We start from the raw sequence: 14,660 nt of genomic DNA, 5'->3' as shown, positions 1-14,660 counted from the left end.
AAACTGCATTTTCTTAACTACAGTTCCAATGAAGTCACTCATCATATCATTACTGCTGCTTCATTATCTGCTAACTGGAAACAAACTATCAGAGCCACACACACACACACGACACAACCACGTCTGATTTAAACACATCTCTTTGCAGTTCTCACAAACTATACATCACATCAGATAGCTGTCACTGGTTCACTCTGACTAGCCAAAGCAGTAGCATAAAACTCTGCCCTTCCCCACGTTTGACACCTAATGCATTAACAACCAGGTGGTAGAGACACGAAGTGAATCCAAACCTTTAGAAGATGGTATTGTACAAGGATAACAACATCTCTAGGCAACTACTGATCAGTAAGAGTTAAGTAAGTGTCACTAATCACTGCCCTGTTTAACAACTCTGTAAGGCAAACTCATGAGGGAGAGGTGATGGCAATTTGCCACCAGTTCCCAAAACCAGACTCTGGTTTCAGTCACATCACTTGTGTTGACACTTTCCAAGGAAATTGGAAACTTCACCAAGGCTGCTTTTGGTGAAGTTACTCATAAGCCACTGAGCTTTTCAGCACCAAAACAACGATGGCACAGTGTTTTGTATTCCTTACACATAAAATATTCCCACAGACATCCAGAGGGGTTCTGCAGATAGAACACACGCAAAACCAAGTCTCAAGAAAGCATGCTTTGTAACCCCAAATACAGTCCGTTTAGAAATAGTTGGTGAAAAGTGGCCCAACTGCTCGAGGTTATGCTTTGTTGGCGGTGGGTTTTTGCCTCCCAGTGCCTCTTCCAGCCTGCGGGCTGCAGGAGTGGGAGACCAGAGCACGGGCAAGTGAAAACCGCATCTCATCGCAAACGCATTTCAGCATTTAGGAATGATGTGCTTCAGAACCTCTCTGCAAAGCAATCTCAGCCACGAACAGGATCCGGGCTCCAGAAAGAGCCTATTTGAAACCTCAGCAGTCAAAGCAGAGAGCGAACCGAGACGTGCTGCAGTATTTACGCAGCCATTATAATGCAAATACGGAAGGTATTCGAAAGGCCATTTGCATTGGTGCCCAGCCCTTCAGCGCAGCACAACGCCAACAGAAGAACAATTAGGATGCATGCCTAACACAAAGCCTCCGACCACAGGGGAGGCAGGTCCGGATACAGTATCTACGGCATCGCCGGGCTCCGTGGAAATGGTGCCTTCTGCAGCCCTTCGGCGTCTCGCTCCTACACACAGCTTGTAAGGCAGGAGGGCACGTGGAGGGTGAGCATGAGAAGGTAAGCAGGAGCACAGCTCGTTGCGAGCGCACACACACACAGGCGATAGCTGCGTGCTTTCCCAGCACAATCATTTGTGTAACAATAAGGGAATCAGGCTCTATGTACATCCACTCAGACACAGACATCCTTTCAGAGAGAAGCCAAAAAGCAAACCTTTATGTTCAAGTCCCTCAAGTCCTCTTGGTTTATTTTATACGTCCACCTCAACAGCAAAGCAACACTAACGGAACCAAGTACAAACACGTGTCAGGTTGGTTTAAGAAGTTCTCTGGCCACTCATAGCAGCGTGTGCCTGCACCAACCCACAGCCCCTCACCATACCACTATCAGCATGGCCACCATCAGCTCTGTCACACTCTGTATTTCTCCTGTACAGCAACACAGACCAAGGGCTTCAGCTGCACAGAGCTTAAAACACACCAACATTAACCACGTGCTACTGAACTATTTAAAAAGAAATCAACACTGCACAATTACAAAGCATATCCATTACCTAGAGGTTAAGGATAGAAAAAAACTGTAGTAATTAAAGTCCCCTTTTTACCAGGGGATCATTGTTTCACTGTACCCAAACTGCCTTTACTGAACAAAACTTTGTGTCAGGCAACGCTCAGATTTAATAGCACATTATTTGCATTTCACAATACAGTCAAGCCCAAGCAATGCAGCAAAAACAAAAGCCAAGCAAATTAAGGTCAATGGCTAATACTGCAAACATTACCTTCTTGCTATACGTTTTATCTGGGTGGGTTTTGTAACATACCAGAACTACTGTATCAAACAAACTAAAATATGTCAGCAGTAGGATTTTAGTGTAAACAAGGGCTCTTCTTATCTCCACAATCTAGCTACAACTGGCTGCTTAATCTTCACTGCTGTGTCCTCCCCAGCCCTCTCTCACACAAACAAACCCACCAGGAAAAAAAAAAAAAAAAAAAAGGCAGAAATATCTCCGCCAATATGCAGAGCTGCATTCAATACAAATAAACACGAGATATTACAGCAACAGAGGAGAGCACGAAGCACTTCCATTAAAAGAGGATCTAAAAAGCCCTGCCATAAAAATAAAATATATATATATATTCTAATAAAAAGCAAGGAATGAGCCTCAGAGCACTGCGAGTGGAAAGGAAAGCTGAGCAGTGGGGCTAGCCACGGGCTGGGGGCTGCCTCAGCACCAGCCCTCACCACTCACCCACCCGAAGCCCACAAAGGAGCTCACGGTGATCCCCAAGTGCTGGAGGCAGAGCTGGGCCCAGGAGCACAGCACAGTGCCTGAGCTGAGGGCGAGCTGCAGGGCAGAGCAGGGCGAGGCAGCTCCTATCCTCCACGCACACTGCAAGACAGGAGTTTTCCTCTTCAGACACCACTGGAAGAAAAAAGTGGCTCGTGATTAGCACCTACCCAAATTCCGTACAGCAATGCAATGGAAACAAGTGAAATCGTTTCGTTCAGTTTCATCTCCTTATCGCCCAGCAAAATTCTCCCAAAAGGGAGTGCAGCTATTTGCACAGCTTCCTCAGCCTTGTCAAGCACAGATCACTCCGATTCCTCGCAGCAGAACAAACAGGAGATACTTTTACACAATTAACATGCACGAGCATTATGTATGCATCCAAGCACATGCATCCACCTATTTCACTGGCATTACACAGCACTGGGAGCAGCTGGCCACAGCGACAAGCAACGATCACCATGCAGAAACACACATTTCTAGAAAGCCACAGCCAAGAAACAATGAATCCAAGGCTTCCCTAAAAGGAACACACACAGGAATCTTCAGAGAGAATCATTTCTGTGTACGAGCTAAGAGCACGTGAAGAGAAAACATCCATAGGCTGAAGGAATCCCCCGTGCCACACACAATTCCTTGAGCAGAATGCGCCGTCAGGGCGATCTCAGTGTCACACAACAAAGAACATCCCCTCCTGCATCTCCCGCCCCAGACGTGGCACACAGGGAAGGGAAGCTCCCAGCAGACTCTGCCTGCATTGCCCCAGGATCGCTCTGTGTTTCCAGAAAGAGCAGAAGAGGGACACGGCAGAAGACAGCATCCTCACTGGGGATGTGTTCCTCAAAGGCTGTGGGTACAAGGAGAGCTTTGTCTGGAAGCATCGTGCTGTGCTACAAGGTTAGATAACAAATTAGTTCTGCCTGATGTACACGTTTTGCCTTGCCACACGTACACAAGTGCTGATGGCTGGCAAATATTAGCCTAAAATTAAAAGGTATCCAGCCTCACATTATGAAAATAGCCTTCCACTCTCCTTAACCAAAACAAAGAATAACCGCACAGAAAACCAAAACAGTCAAGCTCAAATCATTCAAAAGGAACTAAGAGGATAAGGGTGCTACTAAAATTAAAATGTATGCACAACAGCGTATTAATAAATTCATACGATACAGCAAATCTTTCCCAAAACCAGCCTGGGATTATATCGAGATCACCATACAACATATGTCTGAGATACGGCTGTAAATAAGTGTGACTTAATTTGACCACCTCCTACTGTAAGCCCTCAATTTTATAAATAGAAGCACCCAATAATGCCTAGTGATTTAAAAAAAAAAAAAAAACAAAAAAACAGTTCAGAAGGCAAAAAGGAAAACAATAAGTAGAAAGTCAAACGTGAAAACAAGCAGACAGGAGAAAACCGAGAGCCTGAATCTAATTATTAAAGGCAACAGTCCAAAAACGAAGACAGAGTGCCGCAGCAATGACACCACACATAATCACAACTCCTTATCAGCAACGCTCTGCCTCAGAAGCGCCTTTGTGTACGCACATGTGCACGCTGCACACCACGTAGAGCTTCCACAGCCCCATCCCAAACACATCCATCAAAAACCTCTACTGACACTCCGGCACTCGGTGACGGCTTTGTCACACGTCGCGATTTTCGTTTCATTCCCACACCTACTGCTCCATCAGCCCGCCAAGCAGCAGCACTTCGCGGAACTTCAGCCCAGCGGATCTCCGCACCGCACCGCCGGGCGCTGCCACGGGCCCTTCGCCTTCCCCAAGGCTCCCACGGCTCCGCGCCCGCTTCGCGCAGAACCGCCGGGCAAAAGCACACTCCAAACGCCGCGGAAAGCTGCCGGCGTGCCCTCGGTGCCAGCCGTCCGTAGTACGCTCTGCGCGCCGCCCGGCCAGACGGGAGGGCGAGGACTTCGGAGGGATGCCGGCCGCCCGGAGCCGCCACGAGCAACAGCCGGGCGCGCGAAGCACGAGGAGAACCCCGCGCCCGTCCTGGGGCAGCACCCGGCCCGACGCGCCGAGTCCCTCCCTCCCCGCCCGCAGCCCCGGTACCGGGCAGGAGCAGAGGTGAGGCTGCGGAGCCCAGCTTCCTCCTTTCTTTCTTCTTTCTATGCCGCCTTTGGGGCGATGCCACCCTTCGGCGGCGCGGCACGGAGCGGCACCCCCTGCCCAGCGCCCCCCGGGCTGCCCGCCCCCGCCCGGGCCGGTACCCGCCGCCCGGGCCCTCCCCGCCTTTGTGCCCGCGGCCTCCCGCCGCCAGGCCCGCCCCGCCCGCTGTCAGCCGCCACCGCCTCGGCGCGGCCCCGCGGCCCCGCCGCGAGAGCCCCGGCCCCGCCGCCCGCCTACCGTGCGGCTCCGCCATCCTCCTGCGGCTCTGCTCGGCCCCCCCCTCCCCGCCCGACCCGGCCGCCCCTGCCGGCCACCGTCTGTGCGCACCGAGCCGTCACGGGACTCCCCGCCCACGGCCCTCCCGCGGCACCGTGGAGGCGGGCCCGCTGAGGCACGGGGCGGCCATCTACTTCCGGGTCACGGCGCCGCCGCCATCTTGGCCGCGGGCGGAAGTGGCCCGGTCGCCCCTGGCGACGCCGAGGCGCTGGCGGCCGCCCGGGACCCGGGGCGCGGTCAGGCGGTGGCACGGCGAACCGCGCCCCGAGCCGCCCGGTACCTCGCGGAGGGCTCCCGGGGAGGCTTCGCGACCTGGAGAGCTCCGGCTGTGTTCTCCATGCGGGACCAGAGCAGCGGAGCTCCGGCCGGCGCCGTGCCCGCAGCACACAGCCCCGGCCTGCCCGGGCTCAGCAGGGCTGTGCCCCCGCCTTACCTGGGGTCTGCCCGCTCCCCTCGGCTCCTTTCTCAGTTCAGTATGCGTGCACGCTCTTTTACTAATAAATGCTGGGCAGCCTTAGAAACAGGATTGGCCCTTTTGTATCGTGGGGCACAGGGCCGAAAGCAGGTGTAACATAAAACTGAAAATCTGAAATAAAGCGTGGCAGGACAACGGTCAGCCAGCAGGGAATCAGCCAGCGAATGTACACTGTTAGCTCCACCCTTCTGCTGCAATGCCTTAAATGTGTACTATGAGATTAGACAGATACTACAGTAATGCTTGTGCCAACAATCAAAACTAACAGACATTTCTGCAAGAGTTCGTACACGCCAGATTTGTCTTTAATCTGCACAAATTGAGTAGTTAATTTTATACCCTCCCACTGGATGCCGGGTAGCTGAGCTCCAGCTCAATTTCAGCCCCTAGCAGCAACGTTTCTCCCCAAATCTTCATTGACACAGACCTGAACCAGGGAAGAAGATGAGTAAGGGAGGTCAGCATCCTAAGCAGTGTTAGTTAGGCCCTTAGCAGCAGATTACACCCACTGGCCCACATTTTGAACCTTGTAGTATTTACTATGGCTGAATACCTCTCTGTAAGACAGATCCACAGACAGCAAGTCAAAGGCTGCTCAGTCTCCATTTCTATAGGAAAACGTATAGAACTGGGAGAGGCTCTTGAATTACTGCCATTCTCGCTGAAATGAACAGCAGGGCAAATATAATTAACAAGCATTTCATAACTGCATGTGTACACAGGCTGAATTAAGGTTTCAGAGGCATTTCATTTGGACATTGCCTAACTTTTAAATGCCTGGCTTTGCAACCATAATAATGTTCCTTTAAAGTATGTAGCATTCCCCATGTTCCTAAAAGGACTGCTGTGGTGCAGATCACACAGCATCACGGCACTTCCCTGGGTCCCCAGCAGTGCTGGAACCTCCTCATGTCTGACACAGACCTCTGCCCTCCTGCCTCAAAAAGGAGCAGATAACGGCAGTGACTGTTATCCTATATCTAGACCAGCAGTAGAGGGGGAGGAGTGCTGGAATTTAGATTATTCTGTGGATTCATAAGACCATTCCTAAGGCTATTTAGTATTTACACAGTTGTCTCAAGCATGTTTCTACAAAGCACTGTGATTTATTAGCTAGCTCTTACACAATGAACTAAAATACTGCAATTAATTTGTTAAGCTTGCTTAAGCTGACCACAAGATCAATCCAGCAACTTCAGAATCATCTTTGACTGAATTCAGATACCTCTGATATTATAGCCCCACTTGCCTTTTCTTAATTTAGTGGCTGCCGAACTGATGAATTGACCTTTTCTCTCTTGTTCATGTGGCCTTTTCACTACCTCCTCCCAACTGTAATTTTATTTTTTCATCTAACTACAAGCAAGCCCTCTCCTCCCCCAGCAGGCAGCTGCTGTCGCCTCATGCTAGGGCACTAAATTCTCGCTGTCTGGGGCAGACCAACAAGAGGCAAATTCTTTGCTGGCTGAGCCACAGTGAAGGCCAGCCTCGGGTAAGCCCTGCTTGGCTGCCAGCCTGAAGAGCAGAAATGGCCCAGTGAGCACATCCCCCCCATCCCACAGCCTTCCCCACTGCCCAGCCCACAGCTCTCCCCACTACTCCACTCCCTTCCCCTCTGCCATGCCCAGCTAACACCTTCAGATGTCCACCACCTGCCTCTTCTTTCTTAGCATCCAACAGTGCTTCCAGCTCCAGTTCCCTATGCCAGCTCTTCATTCAGTCTCCTTTGTCCAGTTCTTCTTCTAACTTCCTATCCACTGTGACTTTCTCTGCTATCTCTGACAAATAATTCTGCTGACTGCTGCCCCTCCCCTGCACTGGTTCCCTGCACAGATGGTCTCAGCATAAAACTCCTCTAATTCCTGATTATGCTTTCTTTGTGAATCTCAGCCTCCCTCCATCTCATCTCAAACCTCCAAATTCCCAGTTTAAGGTTTTACCTTCCTCTCATCTACACCTCACTCTGCCCAGACCTTCCCATCCTATCCTATTCCTTTTCCTTTTCCTGAATTGTCAGTTTACGAGAAACTTGGCCTCAGTCTCCCAGCCAAGCATTGCAGTGTGTTCATTTGTTCTGTGGGAAAGAAGAAAGCTTTGAAGGCTGATGGCACGACAACCACCTTTTCATTTTTGTGAGCATCATATCCATCACAAAAATAGCATAAGTCTTCATCATGGTTTTTCTGTCTTCACCTTAGATGTAATCCTGGCTGTACTGCCATGGTCACGGGTATATAGAAAGTGGGGAGGCTAGAAGAGGTGGCACAGCCTAGGGGGGAGAGAGGCAGAGTATGAGGCACAGAAAACGTACCTGAGGGATGCACATACACATACAGAACCAATGGCAATGCCTAAGAACCAGCACTGGGACAGAATAGCCAACAAGATCCACCACACTGAAGAGAAAGACTGCCCACCAGAGCGAAAGCTTTTGTTGCAATACAAAAGACACAAAGAAGGGGAACCTCAAAATGTGGTTCTCTGCTGAGGGACTACAGAACAGCAAGATGTTACTATTTTTTACCCTCTTCCTTCTCTGTGCTCAGTCAGGTCTGCTCAATTGAGAGACAAGAAATCCTTTCTACTTTTTCTTGCTGTTGATTCTACAAAGCAAACACATAGGAAAAAAAGGATGGAGTTTGTTTAACATGCCTGTGTCCTCAAAACCAAGCTTCATGGTTTACGGTTGCAAAACTACCACGTAAAAACAGTTCTGGGCCTGTCAGCTTCAACTTTAAACTCATTAGCATTTATGTATGTGTGTCAGTTTCAGATACACATTCTAGGTCCTACAGGGGCTCTTCCAAACGGATCAATCCTGAAGCATCCAGGATGTCATGCATGAGATTATTTTCTCTGATTTACTAGTAAAAGTGACAATTTTTTTTCAAGTATGTGCTGTGTCCTAGCTGCCCTAAGGCTCCAGTTCTGCAGCTTATTTAGTGCAAGGGGAAACTACAGATCCATCAGACTACCAAGCAAGCTAATCTTCAGTTACACAAATGGAGAGTCAACCAGTTCAAACAACTTATCTTTCAAAGTCAACACTACAAATGAGAGAAACCAGCAGGAGCTTTTTCATTCATAATAGACAACACATTGTATTTTTTTTTTTTTTTAGTATAGATTTTCTAGGTGGGATAGTATCAACTGACAGAAACTTCTAATTTTCTCTACAGTAAAAGACAGGGCAAATTAAAGGCTTCAGTTGTCTGTACTTTGAAAAGGGAAAAAGGCTGGAATGAAGACTCATTTAAACTGAAACAGATGCTGATTATTCCAACTCAGTCAGGCTATCCAGAAAGAAACCAACATTTTCTGACTCATTTCATTTCTTTGGTACCTGCTAACCTTTTCTAGGATAAGCCAAAAGGATGAAGCAGGATGCAAAAGGACATGCTGTGCACTGGTGGACAAGCTTCCCTCAGCTTGGTTCTGCAGCACCTCAACCACAGTAAGCAGTGTTCCTACCAGGGACAGCATAACTCTCAAAGCTAAGGAGGAAGAGGGGTTTGGTGCTCTCAAAAGTGGCTTTAAAACTACAGAGGTTAAGTTTGCTTAAATTTGACACCATAGTCAAAATGATAAGCGTTTGTCAAGGCATTCTGGAACATATTCTGATGAAATCACTTTTTCCACTGACCTCATAGGGACTCTGAGGAGTTGAGCTTTTCAAGGGAAAAGCCACTTCCTCCCAAGGAAAGTGCATTCAAGCTGAATGTGGCCATGGGTTCACCAGCTTCTTGCATGCCACCCATTGCGGTTGGACTTGGATGCTGTAGCAGTACTGCAGATCTATATGCCTGCAGGTGATACATGGCATCTCCTGCCATGGTACCTGCTCCACCTGACTCTCACGTCAGACTTCTAAAGTTGGCTGGCACCAGTGCTCTTGTGCAGCAAGGCTTAGATTTCATTTGCACTGCATGTTGTTTCTTGCCTTCAAAGGTCCAGGAACATTAGTACCAAGCTGACTGGTATGGCACGGGTTGCAGCCCAAGTTTTTCTTTGTTCAACTTCATAAAAGGCTGTATCCTGTCCCTACACTGTGTACAAGAAGGAGCAGCCTTCCATCTCCCCCTCGTCTTTTGTGATCTTCCATTCCTCAATAGGCACAAGCATAGCCTGTCCTGCAAAAAAGAGAGCCTGAAGCCAACCAATTCTGTAGTTTATCATTTCTAGCTGATAAAGATGGAAAGCCAAAGGAAAGAAGCTATTGCAGAAGCCAAAAGGGGGAAAGGTCTCTGGGAGTGGTGGCCCCAGGAAGGCTGAACAGTTTTATTACATGTTTTTCTTAAGATTAATGGGTACAGTAATCTCAAGAAAAACAACTCGACTGTGTCCTTAAAGTTACTGGGAGTGGCAGCACGTCCATGCTGAGCTGTGTGAAAAGCCAGTTGCCCCATGCCCAGGCAAGCACCATTGCCAACAGGTTAACCAAGGCCAGAGGCAGCAGCAGCTTTCCTTGGGATAACATCCTGTCACAGTTGCGAGCCTGCTGCCTGAAATGTGGAAGAAGATGGAGATCAGCAAAAACAGGAGAGTCCCTATGAAACAACATCGACAACAAACCATCACCACCAAAACAACCCCCCGTGCCCCCAAAAAAAACCACCAGTACCCACAACCTTCCTTCATGTTCTCCCAAACAAAAAAAAGATTTTCTTCAAAAGGCATTTGGGAATAGAAAATTGAGTTGGAATAAAATATGTGCCTGTTGGTCTTAATAGCTGCAGCTCTGCTATCTATTTTCTCTCCCTCTTTCAGACTGTCAGCAGGGACCGAGTGTTCTTCTGGAGCCAGGGATGGATTTCCTGAACGGTGACAAATAGCAGTAAAGCTTGAAGTCAATTCCACAGTGAAATCATTATATAAATTGCTCTTTCCTGCAGGAAAGAGATGGATGAAAAATAAAACAAATCAAAAAATAGTATGAAATGAATAATCTTACAGTTATGGGAAGCCGGAAAGTACAACCCCAAAAATGATACTGGCTCAGTCAAGGAGCCGAGCATTATAAGGAGCACACCTGCAAATGAAAATCTCAGTTGAGAATTTATGAAAAAATAAAATAGGATCCTGAAGGCTAGATCTGTTCAGATGTACAATGATCTTCCAGGAGGACGTCATGAAACTCCTGCCAGGAGAAAGGCAAACTAGGCCAGAGTGAGTGCCAGCAACCCTAATATTTTGTGTTGGTGTAGGAGCACACAGCTGCCTTGATACTGATCTGGTGTGCTAGGTGCTGCACAAAATTTTGTCCTGGCTCAGAGACTGAAAACTGAACTGAAGACCAGAAAAACAATGGGCATTTGTCTCTGACACAGGGGAGGGGAGAAATGAAAAGCAGCCAACACGCTGCCAAGTCTTTTACAGGCCATACAGACAAGTGATGGAGTGATGGAGAAATCAGATGGAGAAAAAAGATTTTTTTTTCCTACACATTAATATTTGGTTAGTTGCAAGCTTGGTATAGAAGCATAGAGCTGTCTGAAATGGTGGTGGAACTGCCATGGGGATGTTACAGGTGATCTTGGGATGGAACTGACATCTGGTACTGCACTAAAACAATCCATAGGGATGGGCTGGGGAAAGAAGGCTCCTGGAGCTGAATGCATTCAATGTGGAAGAAAACAGTGCTGGGAGACAGAAAAGGAAGAAGTGGCACAGACAAAGCGACAGACTGAGAACAGTCCTGCACTGTGAGGACAAGGGCTTGGTTATTCAAGAGCTTTCTTTCCCTTTCTTGTTTCTCAGGGGCAGAGCCAAGTTTCAAAGGATAATAATACAATCATTTGACTGTGTTAAGAGCTTTATGGCCAGAGTTTACCATATGTTAAAATATTGATTCTATTTCTAACATACGCTTTTGACATGGACATTATTTTTTCTGTATAGAAGACTGACTTCTGCATACAAAAGCTGGGACTTCAAAGCAGGATCCAGTGATGCTGGATAAATACAAAGTGACGTAAGTGAAGCACAAGTCTCAGATTTTTTCCACTCAATTAAATAAAGATAGCAGGAGAGACACTAAGCAGTGCGTGGCGGTGAGAAGCTGGAATAATTAAACAATGATATGACAGAAGGTGCGTTTACGGGCAATTACAGCATGTCTCTGCTGGCACTTCAAGGCACAAGGCCAAAGACTTAAGCGATTGAAACCACACAAGTGGAGCAGTAACCTCCTAGAAATGCCATTCTGGAGCACCTAGCCTTGGAGCCCAGAATGGGGCTCTTACACAGACACAAGACAGCAGTCGGCCTCTGCTTTCCCTGGATGTTATTGGTAGGGATAGAACAGAGAGAGCAGCTGGTCAGAAAGCTGTCTGTGCACCCTGGGGAGCGTATGGTCAGGCACTTGTACTTGTATCCATAGCAGGGAGAGACAGAATCTTTGAGCTGAGGAAGGATGTCTCCTCCTTGTCTTCACATGTACAGCTTGAGAACAGCACCGCAACAAACAACAACAAATTTAAAATGGGTATATTCAGCAGCCTGAACTAGAAGAAATCACTTATATGTTAACAGCATTCCAAAAACAAGCACAGGGTTAAACATCAGGCTACCAAGCTTAAGGCCTTGAAGGCATTTATGATTTCCTCAGGGAATCACAGAGGTTTTCTGCTCCTCCCAGGATGCCAACCCACCTCCTCCCGCTGCCCGGAGGACGGCTCTGCACCCTTCCTACTGCTCAGCAGCTTAAGGGAACAACTGCATGAAATCTGTGCATGCATTTCTGAAAGCATTTGTATGCATTATTCAACACACGTTAGTCATGCTGGTACACTACGTTTCTTACTTCATCAGCACATACAGAAATGAAACAAGCTCTAAATGTTCAGAAAAGTAGAAGAGAGACCTCCCTGAAAAGCAAACAGAGATAGGTGTTGTTAAAAGCTTCTTAAACTGTCAACAAAGTATTTACTTAAATTACTTGAACTCAGAGCTGAAAACTGCTCTCAATATGAGCAATTCTCTCAAAATTTTTTTAAACACCCTTTGTTTGAGGTTGCTTGGTTATATGGGATGCTCAACCAGATTTTCCTTTTTAAAGTAAGGACTCAATCCAGACTTTCTTGTTGCATGGGGGAAAAAAAAGGGGGGGGGATGAAACATGAACTTGAAAGGCTCAAAAAATCAGAATACAAATGAAAAGCATTTAAAACGTATGAAGACAAAAACCAAGATTTGTAAACAAATGGGACTGGCTTCACCTAAACACTTTTTCCTTCTACTTAGAATGTTTCTCAGTACTTAAAATAAATGATGTCTTATGTATGCAGTGGCATATGCAGCAAGCGGCTGCCACAGTATGAAACTCTCTGGATTCCAGCAATGCACATCTCTGCTGTCTGTCACACTCAGAATATCTGGAGAGAGGAGGAGGAAAACAAGCTTATCATTTATACAATTATTGCTGGTTTTGTGGTCGTGAGGCTTTCTGCAGAGTACAAGAATAACTTGTTTGCAACACCAGTAAAAAAAAAGATGGAACCTAGAGTGCGTTGTCTCTCTCTGGAAGCCTGCTCACCCAGTGTCAGACGCCATCTGGCTTCACCCCAAGGCCAGCTCTCAGCACAGTAAGGGCACAACTTCAGACCTGGGTGCCCCCCAAGGTCACGCACTGATCGTGCCATCCCACTGCAAGCGCATGTCTTGCTCCGTAAGAAAAAGAGCGTGTATTAGAGTACAACAGCTCCCAGATGTAGGAAATGGGGAAAAAAAAAAACAAACCTAGACCAATATAACTATGCTTTCCTTAGCAGAACAAAAATGGGGTCCCCCATATATAAATGGAAAAGTCACGCCTTATGTGTGAGCTTAACTGCAGCTAATATTACTCTAGTGGATGAACACTAGTCTTACTCAAAGCCAAAACCATCACTACTTTTCAGGCACCTTGAAAAGTATGATCCTGAGCACCCAGCAATGCCCATGCCTCTCGTGCAGTCCTCCCAATCCTGAGGATAAGAACTGCATTTTCCTTAACAGAAAGAAGTTTCTTAAAAACACACTTACCAGAGACTGCTGAAAACAATCCCCATAATCGCTCTGTCTCGGTGTTACCAGCTTTCCAGATAGGCTGCCAAGCCGGCATTTGACTAACTAAGAAAATAGGTTTAGCACAAATCTCGATTCCTCTTCTCAAGCATTAAAATGCTTAAGTAGCACATCGAGTTGACCATTGTTTCTTATCACCAAGCAAACAAACCTCGTTGGCAGGAAAACTGCATTTACACAGCGACTCCTTGCATGACTGAGATGGGCTCTGGTTGCTACAGATGCCGATCCTCATGGTCATCCACAACGTCAAAAAACCTATCCCACACTTTGATTTCAACGTCTTGCTTTCAGTTCATTTTCTGTTTCTCCGCAGACCATATTTGTTACCACAGGAGTAACTTGGTTTCACAGCACACAATTTTCATTCGTAACAGGCTGTCTTTTCCATTCATTTTTAACCAGAGTTAAGATGTTGGATCAGTTAAAACAAACTACCAAGTCACTGATCTGCAAATTATATGTAATGTGCAAAACATTCTGGTCTGCAAACATTCACAGTCTTCATAAATCAAACCCCAGTCCCTCGTCCTTTCCCTTCCAATCAGTAGGAAATACTAATTAGCACGCCAGCTAGCACACCAGAGAAACTGCTTTTCCCACTGAAATCAGTGAGAACACTTCTGTGCACTTACTTCAAAGGGTACACAAGGATGTCCAAAGCAAGCACATCCATTTTACAGTCTTGCCAATGCCAATCTTTTGACCTGCAAGTGGAATGCAAGTGGAATCACAGCAGAAGCAGGCCCGCTTCTGGGCCATCTGAAACCAAACCAAAAGTGTTATCTTTGGCTGACTCCACAAAAGGCAGGAAGTCGGGGACCCATTTTCAGCCTCTGCAGGTTGCTCTGCTGGCCCCAAATGCAACGAGCAGGCAAGACTTCAAGAGAAGTGGAAGCTGGCTACCTGAGGGACCGTCAGTTTCCTACCATAGGTTGCCTCAGAGGAAAAAGGAAATAGTTCTGGAACAATGCAGGCAGGCTTTAAATAACTGTCAGAGAGGTGCTGCTTACTGGAAGTTAAAGGTTTATCCCAGATCTTACCGTGGACCCTAGAGTGCCTTAGGTTCCATAGCAGACAGCAGAGGGAAGCACATGGCCAGCACAGAAATCATCACAGAATCCTAAGAAGCTGGATTTGGTAGGGAGCTTTAAAGGCCATCTGGCCCAGCCCCCTGCTTGAACAGGGACACCTACAGCTCCATCAGCGCTC

The 14,660-nt window shown here is 47.3% G+C and overlaps 1 protein-coding gene across 2 annotated transcripts in view; it reads right to left on the bottom strand.

Annotated features, from left to right (window-relative positions):
- The window catches only part of SHOC2 (SHOC2 leucine rich repeat scaffold protein), a 56,920-nt gene extending 51,902 nt beyond the window's left edge, over window positions 1–5,018 (bottom strand). Inside the window, exon 1 of one of the 2 annotated variants that reach the window (XM_031597484.2) lies at window positions 4,871–5,018. The gene's annotated coding sequence lies outside the window, so the exon portion shown is untranslated. Of the gene's footprint in view, window positions 1–4,576; window positions 4,712–4,870 lie in introns of those variants that run through there. The other variant, XM_090145500.1, reaches the window with a different exon arrangement.
- Window positions 5,019–14,660: the final 9,642 nt, after the last annotated feature.

Source organism: Phasianus colchicus, chromosome 8 (genome assembly GCF_987193195.1).
Source record: "Phasianus colchicus chromosome 8, bPhaCol1.hap1.1, whole genome shotgun sequence".
Classification (NCBI taxonomy): Eukaryota; Metazoa; Chordata; class Aves; order Galliformes; family Phasianidae; genus Phasianus; species Phasianus colchicus.
Note: the sequence above shows the minus strand (reverse complement) of the source record. Positions and strands in the feature narration are given on the sequence as shown.